Source organism: Argiope bruennichi, chromosome 8 (assembly GCF_947563725.1).
Source record: "Argiope bruennichi chromosome 8, qqArgBrue1.1, whole genome shotgun sequence".
Classification (NCBI taxonomy): domain Eukaryota; kingdom Metazoa; phylum Arthropoda; class Arachnida; order Araneae; family Araneidae; genus Argiope; species Argiope bruennichi.
Window position 1 is genome coordinate 22,189,580 of NC_079158.1, and position 17,728 is coordinate 22,207,307.

The following is a 17,728-nucleotide window of genomic DNA, read 5'->3' on the forward strand; positions in this document are numbered from 1 at the left end:
TTTATTTATTTATTTTGGTGACAAAATGTTGTTAAAAACTTCAGTCGCAAACATGAGATGCTTCAAAACACACACACACACACACACACACACACACACACACACACACACACACACACACACACACACACACACACACACACACACACACACGTGCACAAGCACGCACGCAATTTATAGATAACATGCCAGCCTATAAACATTATCATGTTAAAATTTCAGAAGTATTTCCATGTTGATTTGTCAACTTATTTGGCAAGTTCGTAGATTTTCTGTGGAATATTTTTTATAGTTTACTATATTTGCATTTAAGATTACAATGAATTAAATTTTCTAAGAGGCCATCCTAAACTTTTTCCGGGGGCTCTGTTCTGACTAATTACGCCATTGACTGTTTACGTGTAAGCTTTCCTTGTTTAATGCCTAGAATTCTTTTGTCATCATTTTGATTTTGCGTATTATAAGATGTGCAAATATCAGTTACAAATTTTTCATATTGTATCCATATCTAACTGGCAATGGATCTAATTAAGTTTAGGCTAATATATTGTTGCGAATTTATAATATTGCTTCACTGTGCAGTTTTTCCCTAATAAAGAAAATAGTTTTATAGATAGTTCTAATGAATGTTGAATGAATATAGGGTCAACGATCAGTGGTCTTGGCGACGAATTTGGAGACAAAATGAAGGATCCAAAATATTCGAGAGTTTTGGCGATAGACCCATTAGGACTCAAATTCCAAAGTTTGTTCCAATACATTCGATGCCCTGTCACAGGAGTTATGAAATGCTGAGACTATTTATTTGCTTTTAAAATGTAAAGTTCTTGCTGGATGCAATTTAATATGTAGCCAATGCTCTTAATTTGTGTATCTACGTCTGATTTAGGCCAAATATGTCAGGGTCTGAAGTGTGTTTGTGAAAATGAAAACAAACTAGCTAAATAAAAATAATTTGGCACGTGATCCATAAATCAAAATTATATTTCTATATCACATTTTAAACCAAAGCAGTCAACATATTTTCTTTAACATGCACGCTTTCCTTTCATTTAAACGGCAAAATTAATACATAGACTGCCATATTGAGAAAATCCATTGCGATCCCAATTTTTATATTCTCGTGTATAAAGAATTGAGAGAAATATTATAATCATAAAAAAAAAAAAAAAAAATCGAGATTTTGGCAAAATTCCACACTTTAGACCTCCTTGAGTTCGAAAAATACATTTTTGTCCATTTGTTTGTCTGTGGGAAAGATAACTTTAAAACATTTTGAATTTGTTGATTTCTATCAAATTTTGAGCAAAATCTTGTGGTGAAAAACTTATAAGCCAGATAACAGCTATGAAACACGAGCAATTGCTTTTGTCTTGTGGTCTTGTTACTCGGCTGCGAACCACAAGGTCCCAGGCTTTATCCTCGCTCATCACAATCCGCCACATTGGTGACCTCGGACGATGAACCTTCAACCTTCGTACAGATGTTGTGGCGCCATCTACCCGCAGTAACACAAAGTCGTCAGACTCATTTGGCGCAACAGCAACCACTCACCCACACACGCTCGCCATAACGCTTGGCGCTACTCAAATGGGTACAGGCGCAGTAGACTCAACAGCTAATAAATAATACATCCCCACTCAACAGCCTTATCGTTCTTCTCACCTCCGACTCACTGAAGGGAGAGTACTGTGGTGTAAAGCTTATAAGCCAGATAATAGCTACGGAACAAGAGCAATTGCTTTTGTCTTGTGGTCTTGTTACTCGGCTGCGAACCACAAGGTCCCATTTCTATCCTCGCTCATCACAATCCTCCACAATCTTGATCACTACAAAACAAAGAAAACTGGATGGGTAGCTCAAAAACGCAATGATTTAAATATATCAAATGTGATTTTGTGACTTCAATTGTAGTTCCGTGTCAAATTTTTGTTTCAATCGGTCGTGAAAAACGCATCTAAAACACAAATTCGAATTCCGAATATCATTCATCGCCGCCTCGCCAAGTTTCACACGATAGATTCAGTAAAAATGGTAAATTCACGCCAAATGTTAATATTACATAACTACTGTACGCCAATGCCTTACAAGGCGTTCCTTGCCTTACCAAAAGCTCATAATTTTTTTTAAGGGAGTTGGAGATAACACCTTTATTAGAGAGTATGCGAGAAAGTTTTGGAGAGACCACTCCAAATAACTTTCGAAATAAACTTATTTGATCATAAATCAGCAGGAATTATACTCTCGAAAATTTCTGACGTACTCCTAAATAAAGATTTAATTCCTCGATCGGGCATAAAAACTGCGGACTTGAGAAAGACCATGAACGTTACGAGTTCTTTAATTTCTATTTTCAGTCCCGTGCATGACCTTTTTGTGCCTTGTAAAATAGTGAAGAAAATCGAGAAAGCCTTTTGGACGTCATTATACTCAGATTTACAATTTTAGTCACAATATCCTACACTCAATTTCATTTAGTTAAGTCACTGCGTTTTTGAGTTTTTTGCATTTACAGGCATACGGAAACACTGATCGAAAGACGTCCAACTTTCAAATCCGACGGTCCCCTTGATGAATTTGGTTCAAAATGAGATATCAATCTACAATTTATATTCGTAAACTGTGTACTGAATTTTATCCATATAATTCATTATATTTTGTAGGTGCTTGCGATTTTACTCGAACAGGTAGACTTTTTTAAATGAATTTTGTTCAAAATTTGAAAAAAATATATAAAATCGATGTGAAGACCGCAGACCAAATTTCATCAAAGCTTTTTTGAATTACTGTGTGCAGGTAGACAAAGAACCCGATTGACAGAATTCCCCCTACGCCCCCCAAAAAAGTGTTTTTGGGCTTAAAGGAGATCTGAAACATGAAAATTCGCCAAAACCTCGAATTTGAAGTTTTCGACTGCTGCAACATTTTCTTTTCCTAAATCTTATATACGTGAAAGTAAAAAGGACTTCTATTTGCAGCAACATGTTATAAACTAATACGTAAAACACATAAATATGAACCAAATATTAACCTTTGAGTTTGATTAGCTGTACATGAGATAATAAGAGGTATTGATGTTTCCGTATTTATTGAGAAATTGTGTTAGAGAAATAGTCTTCCATAGATTTAAACGGGAAAATAATTGCCATTGCAAAAGTGATGCTGGACAAATAAATCGAAAGCCAACTGTTTCGTTCTTTACGACTAAGCAATATTGTTACATAAAACATTTAATTGCTCGAGCCATGAGTTTAATAAATAATTCTTAGAGAAGAAATAAAGAGAAATTTTATTTCCTGTATTTACGTTGCCAATTTTTATGATGATAGCAATATTTTTTGGAATGTCTAGACGAATTCCTCTGAATTACTGGCATCACTTGATATTTTGGATAATTATTATATATATATATATTTTTTTTTTCGTCATTCAACATTGTCAAATCACTAGACTAAACTTTATATATTTCTGAATCCTATGCCTGTTTTACACTCGGCCAGTTATAAGACGGCCAATAGACAACGCATGCGTTGAAAGGGACTGATTTATGTTTGCCACAATTTCATAAGATAGATTCAGGCATTCTATGCTTGGCTATAAATTGCCGTTTTGACGTCCCTGAAATTTTTTTCACTGAGTATCGTATTAAAATGATGGATATTTACTTATTTACACAAAGAAACATGGTAAAAAAAGGGTCAACATACATAAATTTGGAAAACTATAGAAAAAAATGGCAAATAAAATGAAAAAAAAAACAAACACACACACACAACCTCGCATCAGAAAGAACAAAGAGCAAAAATGTCGAATTAATCTATGATAAGTAATCAATTTTTTCACGCCAAAAAACCCACCAAATTCTATAAACGCATGCATAATAAGAAAAAAATACAATACAGCGGCATTGTGTTGTTCCGTCGGGAGAATTACTTGCCACTGACAGAACAGCATTTTTCAGCCTTTCTACGCATGCGCTGCCTACTGGCCGTCTTACTGGCTTTTCGAATTTCCAATCCAAAATAGCGCTCGATAATATTATAGAGTATTCCAAAATATTGCAATCTGTGATGATGCTTTAAGGATTGCTATTAACTTTTCATCGCATTGTAATTTTTCCCACATCTTGAAGTCACGATTACTCTCGTAATGATTAAAGTTTAAATGTTTAACTTCCCAAAATTTTTTCAAGCAGTAAGTAATAATTGTTAGATTACAATTGTAATCTAACATTGGTTGAAATCGCCCCTATGGTTTTGGAGGATATATGAATAAAAAGTTATTGTTTATGGCACCTGTCATAGACAAGCCCGCTGACAAGGTCAGCGATTTTAAGCCTAGTCTCTTGATTCGGTAACGTCATCTATGACCAAGAGTACATCTTAGCTACTCACGTGTCACAGCCCTTTCCATGGGACGAACTTCATTCATACATTTCATTCACTCGTCCTCAGACTGTAATTTAAACTTGAGTTACAGAACGATCACCTTTGATCCAGTACTCCCAATGGCATTGTCCAGACTTCGGGAACTTTGGGGGTTACGAGAGATTTATACGTGCACCAGTTACCATATACACGGAGAGTCTTCGGTCGGTGGGGTTCGAACTCACAACTGAAAGGATGTGAATCCAACTCCCTACCAACCAAGCTATTCCGATCGTGAATAGAATGTACATACAATGGCTTATATTTATATTTATACGACTAACTCTTGGGGAAGGGGAATATCTTCTATTGTACATTCGGTCCATTCTTATGAGATTTTCGGAATGTTATTCTTTTCACGATTATTCATTTATTATTATTATGTTTTTAGAAACATTCGCTTTTCTCAGATTGATAAAGACCTATATTTCTGAAATCGTTATTTGTTTTTTTAGTCATTTCTATTTGTACTAAAATATTTCATTAGGATCTCTGGAAGCCTTATTTCCGACTAATAAAAAATTATATCGTTTTTCCCCAAAAATAATATTAAAGTTTTAATAAATGCCGAAAATAATGCAGTGATAATGTAAAAATACGATACCGTGTTCCTCCGAAAATAATATCTAGTCTTATATTGATTCTTTTTTGTTTGTTTGTTTTTCTGCCTCAAAACATGCACCGGAACTTATTTTCAGAACATATCGATTTTTTTTAATACATACCTTTACATGTATTTTGTGCATACAATTTTATTTTATGCAAATAATTTGCATTTATTGTAATAAAAAAGTTCGTATCACTGAAAGATGCAATCCCTTCAAGAATAATATGAAGCTTGAATTCTTTAGTCAATATGTCTTTCAATTGTGTCATTTCAAGGCCACTATAGTTAAATATCAGTTCTGCGAATCTAAACACTTTTTTTTTCAGACAATAATTCAATCACAGGTGATGTCTTCCAAGTCAGGAAATAATGGTTACTGACCTGATCCGTATTTATAGTTCTTTGTAATTCCCTCGTTTTATTTGTTGACTGATATTATTGCATTGTAGTTGCCATTTTCTTATTTTTATAAGATAAAGTTTGTACTTTCCGGTGCTGTGAAAAGAGAAAGCAAAGTAATCGTCAAAATAAAAGAAAGTTATTGAGATTTTAGTGAGTCTTCATAGTTTGGACTTACACACTCATAAGATCGAAAAAAAATTGGAATTACACTATTGTAAATAAATAGGACATTTATATTTTGTAAATTATGCTTTGCATTTTGATATTATTGATTTAAATTTCTTTTTTACGTTGTTTGACTATTTTTCTTTTATTTTAAATGAGTAAATTTTATCTACCACTTATAAAAAAAAGAAAAACTGTATTTAATGATTTTTGATGTGTGAAAAAAATAGGAAGCAAATAAAAAGTAGACAAAATAATTGTTTTGAAAGATATTGTAAACCTCAAAGATGGGGTTTTTAGTCTTTTTTGTTAAGAAAAACAAACTATTTTATTGAAAGCTATTCTCTGTTTTAGAAAGCATAGAGTTAAAACCTTTAAGTGAGTTTTAAAAAAAAGACAAATTGTCGCCCACAAAAATGATGACAAGGTGTGACAGACATTGCATGCTAGCAACATAAAAGTCCAAGTACTGTTTCGGTCTTCTCTTTTAAAATGTATATTTGTCAGGGGACCAAAAAGAAGGCGGCAATTCTAAAATAAACTAACGCAATGTAATAAAAAAAAATCATTCTAAAACTGAAAAAGCGAATGGAAATGTTATCAATGCTCAAACTACTGTAGGCATCACACACATTTCAAGTACTGTTGCAACTATATCAAATCTTCAAAAAGTTTGTATTCAGAAAAAGGAAGTACCAACCTAAATGGACCGAAAGTCACTTTGCATACTGATCGTAATGGCCTAAAAAATCATGTCTTGGAGCTCAGAATTTACATTAATTATATTTTCTGACGAGAAAAAATTTAATTCAGACAGTCTAGATGTTACAGACAGTCAATATTATTGCATTGTCCGGTAATGTAAAAAAAAAAAAAAAAAAAAAAAAAGGAAAAAAGAGAGAGACTTCTTCTACTCGACAGATGGGAGGAGGGAGTTTAATGGTATGGTTGGCAGTTGGATACGGAGAAGGAACAAACTTCGTGTTCATGAATGGCAGGCAGAAACACGCAGACTCTATCCAAGTCTTTTTTCCTATGGCGTTGAGCTAGGCGGAAATGACTGATTTTTTTCAACGTGACAGAGTATAGTATCAAGTCACACAGCTAATGGGGTTAAGAATTGGTTTGCAGCAAATAATGTTCGGTTTTTGCCCTGGCTTGCTAAAAGCCAGGGTTCAACATTGTAGAAGGCATTGTCAACAATGTTCGTCGCGTTTACGGGGAAGGCAAGCAGTCTGAATCAATAGCTGAGCTTCGGAGAGCTTTGAATGATGGACAGAAAATTTTTGCAAAACGGAAATTCAAACTTTATACAATTCAATGCTAAACAGAATTTTAAATTAATGAAAATCATTGATCGAAGAATTCCCTACTCATAACACTTTTATTTAAACTATTTAGAAGTATTCTACAACCTTTTTCAGAGAATATGATGTAATCAAAACAGATTTTTTTTTTTTATTTATTGTGATTGATTTGTATTTCTTTGTTTCAAGTTCAGATATAATTATCTGTTTGTAATCTAGCCTTTAAAGTGTTGCTCATTAAACTGTTCCGAATATGTTCAGTGTTCTTCATTTAGCTAAAAAATATTTGTATCCTATTTTTTTCATGTAGTGTATATCTGACTATCGACCTCTTTAGGAATGCAATAACTCAAAAGAGGCTGTGCCTGTCCAAGTGCATGCACCTACAATAACTACAAAACATAAAGATCTGGATAAATAAAAATCGACACACAGTTTTAATTTTTAAAGTATAAGATACGATCAAAGTTTGAACCAAATCCGTCGACGCGTTGACTGTCTATCTGTCTATACATTTGCATACATGCAAATGCTGTAAAAACATGGTTCCTTAGAAAAATGAATTTTAAAATAAGATCTTAATAGTAAAGTTATACTTCCGTGGCAGTTTTTTGCTTCATTCGAATGGCGAAAATATATGTAGTTGTGACTTACGGCACTTTACAAGCCCACTGACAATTATCTATCAGCTATTCAAGCCGAGTGAGCGTCTCTTGTTTTTTCGGGAGCGCCAATGAGGGCCAAGAGTACGACTAGGCTAGTCCATGCATCACATTCGCTTGCACAACCCCTTTTTACAGGGGGCACATTCACACACCTCACAGATAAAAGAAAAATCATGCCCGAGCCAGGACTCGAACCCGGGACGCCTAAATCATATGAAAGACGCGCTACCCCTATGTCAGGCCGCCGGCCGAAAGTATGTTCATAGTGAAAATAAAATTCTGAGCAATTATAGCGTTCACAGCGTTACCTAAAATCCACAGTTTTTATGAAGATCGAATGGGGTTAACATGTTTTTTAGAGAATATGTGAGACAGTTACGGGGAGCCCACTTCCGCTAGTTATTAAAGCGACATAAAGCAGTAATAGAATATTTTGTGGGATTGGATCTATTGAAGAACCAATGAAACTGTAATTGAAACCCGGTATTAAGATTTTTTTTACTCTTTATTATGAGCAGGAATAGATTTATAAGGACGTGCGTAGAAGATACAGTTTAAGAATTTTCATGCGAACATATTTCAGTTGAACGTACAACTTAGATCTAGATGGAGATAGTCTAGATGATCTAGATGGAGTTGTTGTTGTTGTTGGGTTGGATTTTTTTTTTTTTTTGGCGCAAGAGCCATGTTTGGCCATGCTGCTCCAAGCATATGGTCTAATGATCTAGACAGAACTAACAATCAATAAAAGTTACAACCTCCATATCATTTAGTTAAAGACACAATTGGTAACCGACTACGTTCGAAGGAATATTTTTGAACAATTGGATTTTTTAAAAACTATTTATGGATTTTTTAAAAACTACTAATGGTTTTTAGATGTATTGTCAATTATAAACACTATAAATACAAAAAATTTTTTGGAAATATAATATATTTTGAGAAATAGGAAAATGTGTAGTAAATTTTAATGAAATTTAACCAAAACAGTTAACACTCTACACAAAATTGTAATGCAGCAATCTTATTTTTCTTTGTACACAAGTTATAGAATATAATGGTGAATGAAATGAACCAAAATCTAAGACACATTTTGAGATGCACAGAAATTATGGGTAAAAATATACGTATATATACCTTTTTTCCATAAATTTACAACTTAAATTTTCTAAAAACACCTATAAATGAAAAAGTATTTCACCAACAATAAAACTTTTGGTTCATTTCATTGCCCACAGTATTTAAAACACACGTTGAAATTTTTATGTAAATACCTCTATTAGTTTTTGAGATATCATGTTAACGGTGGATAATTTTTATGAAAATTAAAGTTTGAGAAAATTGAAGTTAAATAATTTTTTAGCTAAAATTTTTCTTTAAAATGCTCCTGGATGATAGGTCAGACCTTCCTTTTCCTAGAAAATACTATTTTGGAAAAAGGAAAGCCTGAACCACAAGAAATAATAATAAAAGAAGAATTCGCCAATGTGGTCGATAACCAGTGTTTTCAACGTAGTCGGATACCTAAGAATCACAATCGCTCTTTATTCGAAAGAATTCTCCTTTCCAGTTTTTAAATTTCTTTTATTTATTTTTTATATAAAACCAGATATTCTTACATCCTTACTCTTTTACTTTTTTTTTTTTGCAAACTCAGATAATATAAAATTTTTAGATTTTTTTTTTTTCCTTTCGGACACTTTTAGAGCAACATGGCACAATGAGTAAAATAACTATGGTCAACTGTAATTATTTATTTGTATTTAATTAGTACTCTTCATCAAAGATTTTTTAATAGTTCAATAATTGTTTTGAGTTAATTATTTTTTATACCAAATGTTTTTTTTAATGCATTTCGTGAACAGCATATTGAAAGCTTTTTTACTTCCTTGGCTTCATTTTAAAACGGCCATGCGATTTACGTCAAGATATTTTTTTCTAAAGTTGTCCCCTTTTCTCTCACGAAGAGTTAGCTTGTTATATCTTTTTTAGAATATCCAGTCTCTTGTATACCATTGACATACTATCTCCATTAGTTTGTAAACACTTCAAGATAAATAGGGCATTCTCGACAAGGAAAATCGTCGAAATTTCGGTTCTTAATAAAGTGGATATTATTTCTTTTAATTTCATTTTGATTTTGATATTTGTCCTGTATTAGATGTAAAATTGATTATATTTAGAAGAAATAGGGTGTTTCCTTTTTATAACATCAACAATTTTTTTTTAATTCCTGTTTTTTAATAGAAAATAGAATATGTGGTGTAATACGATAATCTTCAAATTCATAATCACATATAAGTACGCTCAGAAAAAAATTATCAATAAAATGATTCCAAAATTAGTATAATATATGAGTACAGATCAATTACAGTAATCTTATTTTCATTTAATATACGCTTACAATAAAAATTTTAAAAATAATGAAACAAGTATATCTGGAAAATGTAAATAAATTCATGATATTTTTCGTTATGAATGTCTTTTTAGAATAAAGCTAATGCGCAGAAATGTATAAAAATAGGTTAAACAGATGCTTAATGCTTGTAAATATTGTAGTATAAAATTTCGTATAATTACCATAAAATGATTTTTTTTTCTATAAGTATCGAAAATTCAAAAAAAAAAAAAAAGTTTTGGAAAAACAAACAAAAAAAAAAAACGTATCTTTTTATTACAGGACCACCCTGTAGAATATGTGGTGTAATACGATATATTCTACAGGGTGGTCCTGTAGAATATATCGTATTACACCACATATTCTACAGGGTTTTCAATCTTTTAGAACAATATCTTGCCAAAAAATCTCTTAACTATATTTTTAAGAGATTTTTTGGCTTTTGAAACTATATGCAGAATACAATTTTATAATCAATGAAATGTCCCTTACTTTATGAGATTAAAATTGAAAAATAGTTCTTTTTAAGGTAAAATATTCTTGTATTTGATTTAGTACCAGTTTCTTATATTTGATGAGATTTATGTATTTTCGGCATGATATTCTAACTAAAATTAAGAAAAGAGATGAAAATCTGATTAGAGAGGATTTCTGTTAATCTTAGATAAAAGATTCTGCATTTAACTTATGTTTCAAGATCATAACCCGGATTTTTGAATTTAAGAGAATATTATTTATGTGTGTTCAGTTTGCATGTACACTGCTTGATTTCTATGTATTTTTATTGTCTTCACATAGTTATTTGGGTCACTTTAAGATTTCTTTGTTAAAATCTTTACGTTAGTATTTACATATTTGAGTAAAAGATAAAGCTTTATTTTTAGTAAGATAAGGTGGGACTATATCTCCATCTCTTTTTTATCTTCATAATAAGATAAAGTTCCACATGCTTTTCAGGATGAGATATGGCTTTTCTGATGTTTTGCCCTAGAAAAGTTATCATGTCATAAAAGGTATCTTACGATCTATTATAACCACAGTCATCAAACATAATCTTTTAAATCAATCTTTCTTATCACAGTAATTAATAATCACGCGATTGTCTTTTTTGAAGCAACTCGGCAACATGCAAAGGATTTTCCTATTTCCCAAACTTTTATTTTACTTAAATAGTTTCATATACGTAAAGATTCAACTTTGTAATAGATTTTCCATTCATTTCCTGTTTTATTAGGGGCAAATTTTATACATTTATTTTAAGCACTTATACATTCATAGGCTATTTTAACTTTCTTTTCAGAACTCAGCAATAAATTAATATATTAATTAAATTTAAAATTGGTTCCATTCATGTGAAATAATTGACTTATCTCAAATTACTCACTTTGAAGTAATCTGAAAAAATAATTGGCTATAGGCATCATAATATTTAAAATGAATTATAAATAAAGGAATAAAAACTAAAAACAAAAGATTAATTAAATAGTAAAATAAAAATTGTTTAAAAGAATTTCCTTGTTGATTTGAATATTTTTTATAGCCAATTTCAAGAATTTTTGTGTAAATTTACTTATGTTTCCAACATTCAATACCAGGCAGTCGAGAGTTTAGAACAATATCTTGCCATTCTTTTGCTGGAAATTCAAGATTCACCACACTTTGGAAAAAATAGAATTAAGAGATATATAAACAAACTGAACAAGGACTGGGCAGGAATCCATAAAAGTATTCTGAATATATCATAGTATAAAGTGAAATCGTGTTAACACTACAGGTTTTGCTCTTTACAGGGTGTCTCACAAAGAATCCCTCAATTTGAAATTAAGTACTTTCTTAATAAATATTGAAATAAGAATGAAAGCAATTGTATATTTGTCTTGAGAATTGTAAAACATTGCCATATAAATTTCAAGTTTAGTTACAATAATGCTGCCAAAATTACATTTATAACTAAACGATCGCAAACAATTTCTTAAAAGATTGCTATAAAGCATTTCTTGCGAGAAATCCAATTTCTTCACTCAAAGATATATTATGCTTTTGGAACAGTTTATTACCATGCTGTAAGCGTTAAATGAGACCAGTTCACTCTCTAAGCCCAGCGGCTTCTCTCCTCTTTCAGAATTGTTTTGAAGATATATCATTGCTTGGTACAATTCTTTTTTTCTGGAACGGCGCCGACTGGCCTCCATATTCAACCCAATTTGACCACCTGCGATTGCATCTTGTGGAGTACACTGAAGAACATTGTTTTCCATAGCAATTTTGCAACATTGAATGAGTTAGAAGAATTGATTTTTGTGGCGTGTGTGCCCATTTGCACTGATTTACTACTGAGAGGGATTGAGAATTTCAATGCCATCTTTGCCCAGCGAAAGGTGCAAATTTTGAATCGATTGTGATATTATTGCAACAAATTGATTGCAAAAGACGGTTTATACCCATCATACAACAGCGTAATGACTGGAGGGGGGCGAGAGAGGTAATGATGATATGGACGCCAATCTTATAGCGGCGCTATCAGGACAAAACATTAAAGCATTTACATAATTTTTTAAAAACGAAATATCATGAAGGAGCGAGAAAACAATGCCACATTCCAGGCCTTATTTACCCTTACTAAATCACTTACTACTTAATAACTGGTAATGTAAAAATATATATAATGCACTGGAGGTTTCATCCCTTCTTCCTATTACCTATATATTAGATTTCGTACTGAGGTTAGCATCTATAGGCAGCATTTGAAACTTCTCAATCAGATTTTTATCACTTTCAAAATAAAGATAGAGCTGGTTTCATCATCCTATCCATCTTTGTTATCGAGTTTTTAATTTTAAAATGGAAGAGCCCTTTATGGAACAGCCTGTTGTTACACTTCTTGTGTACTGCCGGCCACCCCGTCACCACTGAACGAGATAGTATTGACAGGATTTAGCCTGTTATTACATTTTTGGCGAACAATACAAGTCAGAATATCTCGGGTTATCGCCAATAAACGTGATAGTTACAGAGTGTTGGTTTTCAGTGTTAATCAACGGAGCGAAAAAAAAAAAAAAAAACGGTAATGGAGCAATCTTACCGAATTTTATGGCTTTGAACTTATAAATGGAAAATTAGACACTTATTTAGAATTATACTAAAAAAGATTAAATTAATGATTATTATATAAAATTAGGTACTGTCGGAAATTTTTAAAATTTTACTCTTATGTTGCTATTACTTTGGTGCTTAAATTTATAATAGATGAATGTAAATTACTTCCATATAACTTGGTAAAAGAAACCTAAAAATAAAATTGGATGAAAAGAGAGGATTGCAAAAGCTCGGCTTAATCAATTGCGAAATATTTTTTGCAAAAAAATTTTCCCATTCCTTTCAAAGTTAGAACAAAAAGCGGGGTAAACATCTGTTTCATAATTGCGGATCTAATGTCAAACTCCTGTGTTTGCAAACTATTTATTCTGAACTTCAAACTTAATAATTCCAAGAATATACAGAAGAAAAAAAAAAGAAATATTATTTTGTTGAATGTATTACGAAATTGATTGCTGCTCTATATCTTTGTGAAAATCCAAATTTATATCTTTTTTATTTCGATACTTAAAATTGCGAAGGGGAATCCCGTCAGAAACAATGGAAGGTAGCTGTATTCGATTCCCAGAAATTTCACATATGGAAGAATGGAATTAACTTTAGTACTGCACCTTTCCATATCGACATATTTCTAAAATAATGACGGGTCATTTAAGTCTTTCAATTCACTTGCGCAATGTTATTTGATGCCCAAACTGTTTCAACATGTGACATACATCTCGAGAGCATTTCTCAAAGCGGAAGCTGATAGACCTCTACTTATTGCCCCAAATTGATTTCAGTATCTCTTAGCAGGAGTTACTTTTTGGGAGTAAGTAATAATGTTCGTCACTTTAAAAAACCCTGGTTTGAATCCTTGCCTAAAAGTAACCCTTGATAAATACTTTAGACCGGATTCATCAAATTTCTTTGCATTCATTTCATTTTATTTTTAAAGGTTTTTAATTACTTATACTTTATAGGAATAGGTAATAATGTTTGTTATTTTTTAAAATAATTTATAATGTGTTTAATATAAGATATGTTATAACTCAGAATGTATTTTAATTTGTTATTGTTTTGGGCTTCTCCAGTCTCTTAGTGTAATAATATTTTAGCTGATATATCATTTGAAAAGTGCGTCATGTATTATGTATGTTTCGATGTGTATTATGAAAATACTATATAAATCAGATCATTGAACTTAAAGCTATTAATTTTTACACGTAGTTATTTCTTGCAAATTAAATGAACCCTACGAAAAGGCATTTAAGATTTATTTAGTTTTAATTAAAAATTAATCAAAATTCCTATGTTTTTCGTTTAATATCTCAAAGAATATTGATACATAAAAATGCATTTGAACTATTCTAAAATAAAAATAAATAAGAAACAGCCGTTTTTTTCTTTAATTTTAATAAAATATTAAAAAATAATTTTAGGTTTAATTTATAATTGTTTTTCATTGTTACAAAATGCACTTTTGTTTGCACTTTTATATTTGTTTTTCATTGTTCCAAAATGCACTTTTGTTTGCACTTTTATAAATGTTTTTCATTTGTCAAAAATGCTCTTTTTGAACTCAGGAAGTTCTAAAATGTGGAAATTCATCAAAATCTTGAGTTCGAAGTTTTTGATGATTACTATACTTTCTGTATACTACGTATACGATAAAGTAAAAAAAGTGTTGCCAACGTTCAGACAATTTCGCCCTTAGTTCACGTCTCGGAATATTAAATTGAACGAATTTCGTCAATACGTTTGCGGAATTAATCAAAAGATTGTTACAGATTTATAATTCTGGAGATATGGTCAAGATCAATGTATTTTTAAGAACAGACGTTTTCAAACATTATTTCTCTTTAGTTGAAAATATTCAAGATCAAAATACCTTCATTTTTGTATGTGTTTGACTTCAAGGAAAGGGTAGAGATTTGGTTTTTAGTTAGATAATATGTGAACATTTAATTAATGCAGTTTCAATTATAAATTGAGTTTAAAACCATGATGCATTATTATATTATTTATAAAATTTAACTTTACCAAAAATTCTATGCAAAAGAATTCGCTTAATTGTAATCGTTTTACAGCATAACATTTTAGAGAAAAATAAACTTGATTCTACAAATGGCAAAATGCATTTTATACCACGCATGTCTCTCATGAGAAAGGTGGCTTCATTAGAATTTTAATAACGTCTCCATTGCTATGAAACAATGGATTTCTGAAACGGCTCAATGGTTGTTATCAATCAATTGTTTTCCACCTAAAACTTCACAGTGAAGAAGAGTTTTTTTCTTCTTTTTTTTCGTTTTCTATGGAAAACGGGGCAAGTGATCATTAATAACACATCTAGAGGTTGTGAATTTTTGTTTGAAACAAAATTTTTGAAATCGATTCTATAGTTGGAGCTGGTGAATCATGGATTCATTTAAAAAAAAATTTAAATCGTTTTTATGGTTTTATTTTAAGTTTTCTGGTGTGATTTGCTGACATTCATCATGTCATGATGAACAGTACGCAGGTACTGCTATTGTTTAGTAAAATATTCTTAGGATTATAACATTAAAAAATGTTCTACTTTTCTGAGAGTAAAATTAAGCGATTTATGAAAATATCGTCCTTTTGATTCGTTAATTAATTGATTTGATTATCTGCTTTGAGACAGCTATAAAATTCGTTTAAAATAATGATAATTCTTTAAAGAAAATCTAAAATCGTTTAAATAGTAATAGGTTTGTATAAATATATGTTTTATTCTTTCAGTAGTATATTTATTGACAGAAATAATATAAAATATAATTTATTACGTCGTTTAAAGTATTTTTCGTACTGAAACTATGTGTTTATTCTAATGATTTAGAAATAACCTATTGGATTTCTATTAGAATGGACATCCTGCTATTCCCCTTATAGTTTACAAAATTTATTATTCGTACATACGTATAATAAATATTAGAAATCTTTGTTTACTGTTTGATGGACTGAAAATGATAATTTTTGGGGAAGGATGTTAAAATTCTTTTATGTTTTTAGTTAAATAATTGCATTTTGTTATTATAATAATAACTATTGTAATATTATAAATAAATAATAAAATCGCTATGCAACAATAAAGCAAAGATAAATTCGTTTTAGAAACAAAGCAAAAAAAAAAAAAAAAATCAGACTCAAATTTCAAAAAGGTATATTTTATAATTCAGTTGCTGATTTGTATCTTTGTATTATTTTGCTAAAAAAATTCTAAAAATGATTTTTTTATGGAAAAGGTTTGCCGATTTCTGGGCTAACTCGTTTTGTTTTTAAATTATTGCGTTCATATACACAATAATTAGACGACATTCAAACAATTTTGATTTATCGGATTTTATGCATAATATGAAGCATTTCTAAAATATGAATGTAAAGATAGTCTACCCTAATTTCTTTGTCTAAAATGTTTTTTCGTATATATAGAGATCAAATGTCGGAAGATGCATCAAAAATATCAAGGTCGATGTTTTTAACGATTACCACCATACTCTCAATTTGCTACATTCATACATCTAGAAAATAAAAATAAAACAATTGGTTGTAGTTTTCTGGAAACTTTCTGGCATGTACTCAAATGAAATGTTATCCACTCGCCTCCGTCTGAACGAAAATTATGGACTTTGAGCAAGGCAGTGAACGGTACTAGGACAAGATTTTTATTTTCAGTGTCTTGCACATAAATGTTTTGTGTTTTGCAGAATAGATAGAAAACCAAATATAAATTTTGCACGCCTTTTTTTTATCCTATTGAAACTAAAATTTTAGTAACACGATCAGTTACCAAATTTCAATTATCTAAGTCACTGTGACTTTGACTTATCGTATTGACATGCACAGACCGACAACTCATCGACAGATTTGGTGGAAAATTTGATTCAGAATCTATAATATCAAAATTGTACACCAAATTTTATCTATCTAGCTTTTTATATTTTATAGTCATATTGTTCTCACGCACTCGCATCACAGAATGTGATATGTAACATAAAGGACACATGCAAAATTTCATCTATCTAGCTCAAACTGTGTTTGGATTATTGTGTTCACAGGCAGCCTGAAATAATTCCAAAAATGAGTTTGTTTTTTTGGACTCAGAAGGCCTACAATGTTGACTTTCATCAAAATTTTTAATTTTTTAATTATTAGAATATTTTCTCATTGCCATTTCTAAATAAGGGAGGAAACATTTTTGTGGATGTAACGATATTTCAGCTATTTCAACACTTTCCCGAGATTAGGACTGAGGTTTTATGTTGTTTACTTCAAAACATCCCTTCCTTATCATCAGAAAAGTTGAGTGTGTTTGTTTGGTGCGATTGCGCTCTGAATCATACTTCCGAAAATTTCTCACAGTCCGGCTGTTTGCAAAGCACTCATATAAACGAATATAAGTCCTAGTTCAACATTCTAGACTTTGAATGTTCCACTGGCAGGATTTTGGTAACTTCTTATGGGTACAGACATTTTTTCTCTTTTGAAATAATCCACTTCGATTTGAACAAGAAATTCGGATGCAAGTAGGTTTCATTTATTTTTAATTTTTTTAACATAAATTCAACTCGTTGGACTTCGTAATATTAAAAAAAAATTATGAATCTCCTCACTACTATTTTTTATTATAATAATAATCTTAAGGTGATATATATAAT

General features: G+C 30.9%; 1 protein-coding gene across 5 annotated transcripts in view; it reads left to right on the forward strand.

The window, feature by feature from the left end:
• Positions 1-17,728, forward strand: part of LOC129980494 (natural resistance-associated macrophage protein 2-like) — a 96,234-nt gene that overhangs the window by 18,780 nt on the left and 59,726 nt on the right. Inside the window, exon 1 of one of the 5 annotated variants that reach the window (XM_056090824.1) lies at positions 13,778-13,878. The exons of 3 other annotated variants lie outside the window; for them this stretch is intronic. The gene's annotated coding sequence lies outside the window, so the exon portion shown is untranslated. Of the gene's footprint in view, positions 1-13,777; positions 13,879-17,449; positions 17,597-17,728 lie in introns of those variants that run through there. One more of the 5 variants, XM_056090823.1, reaches the window with a different exon arrangement.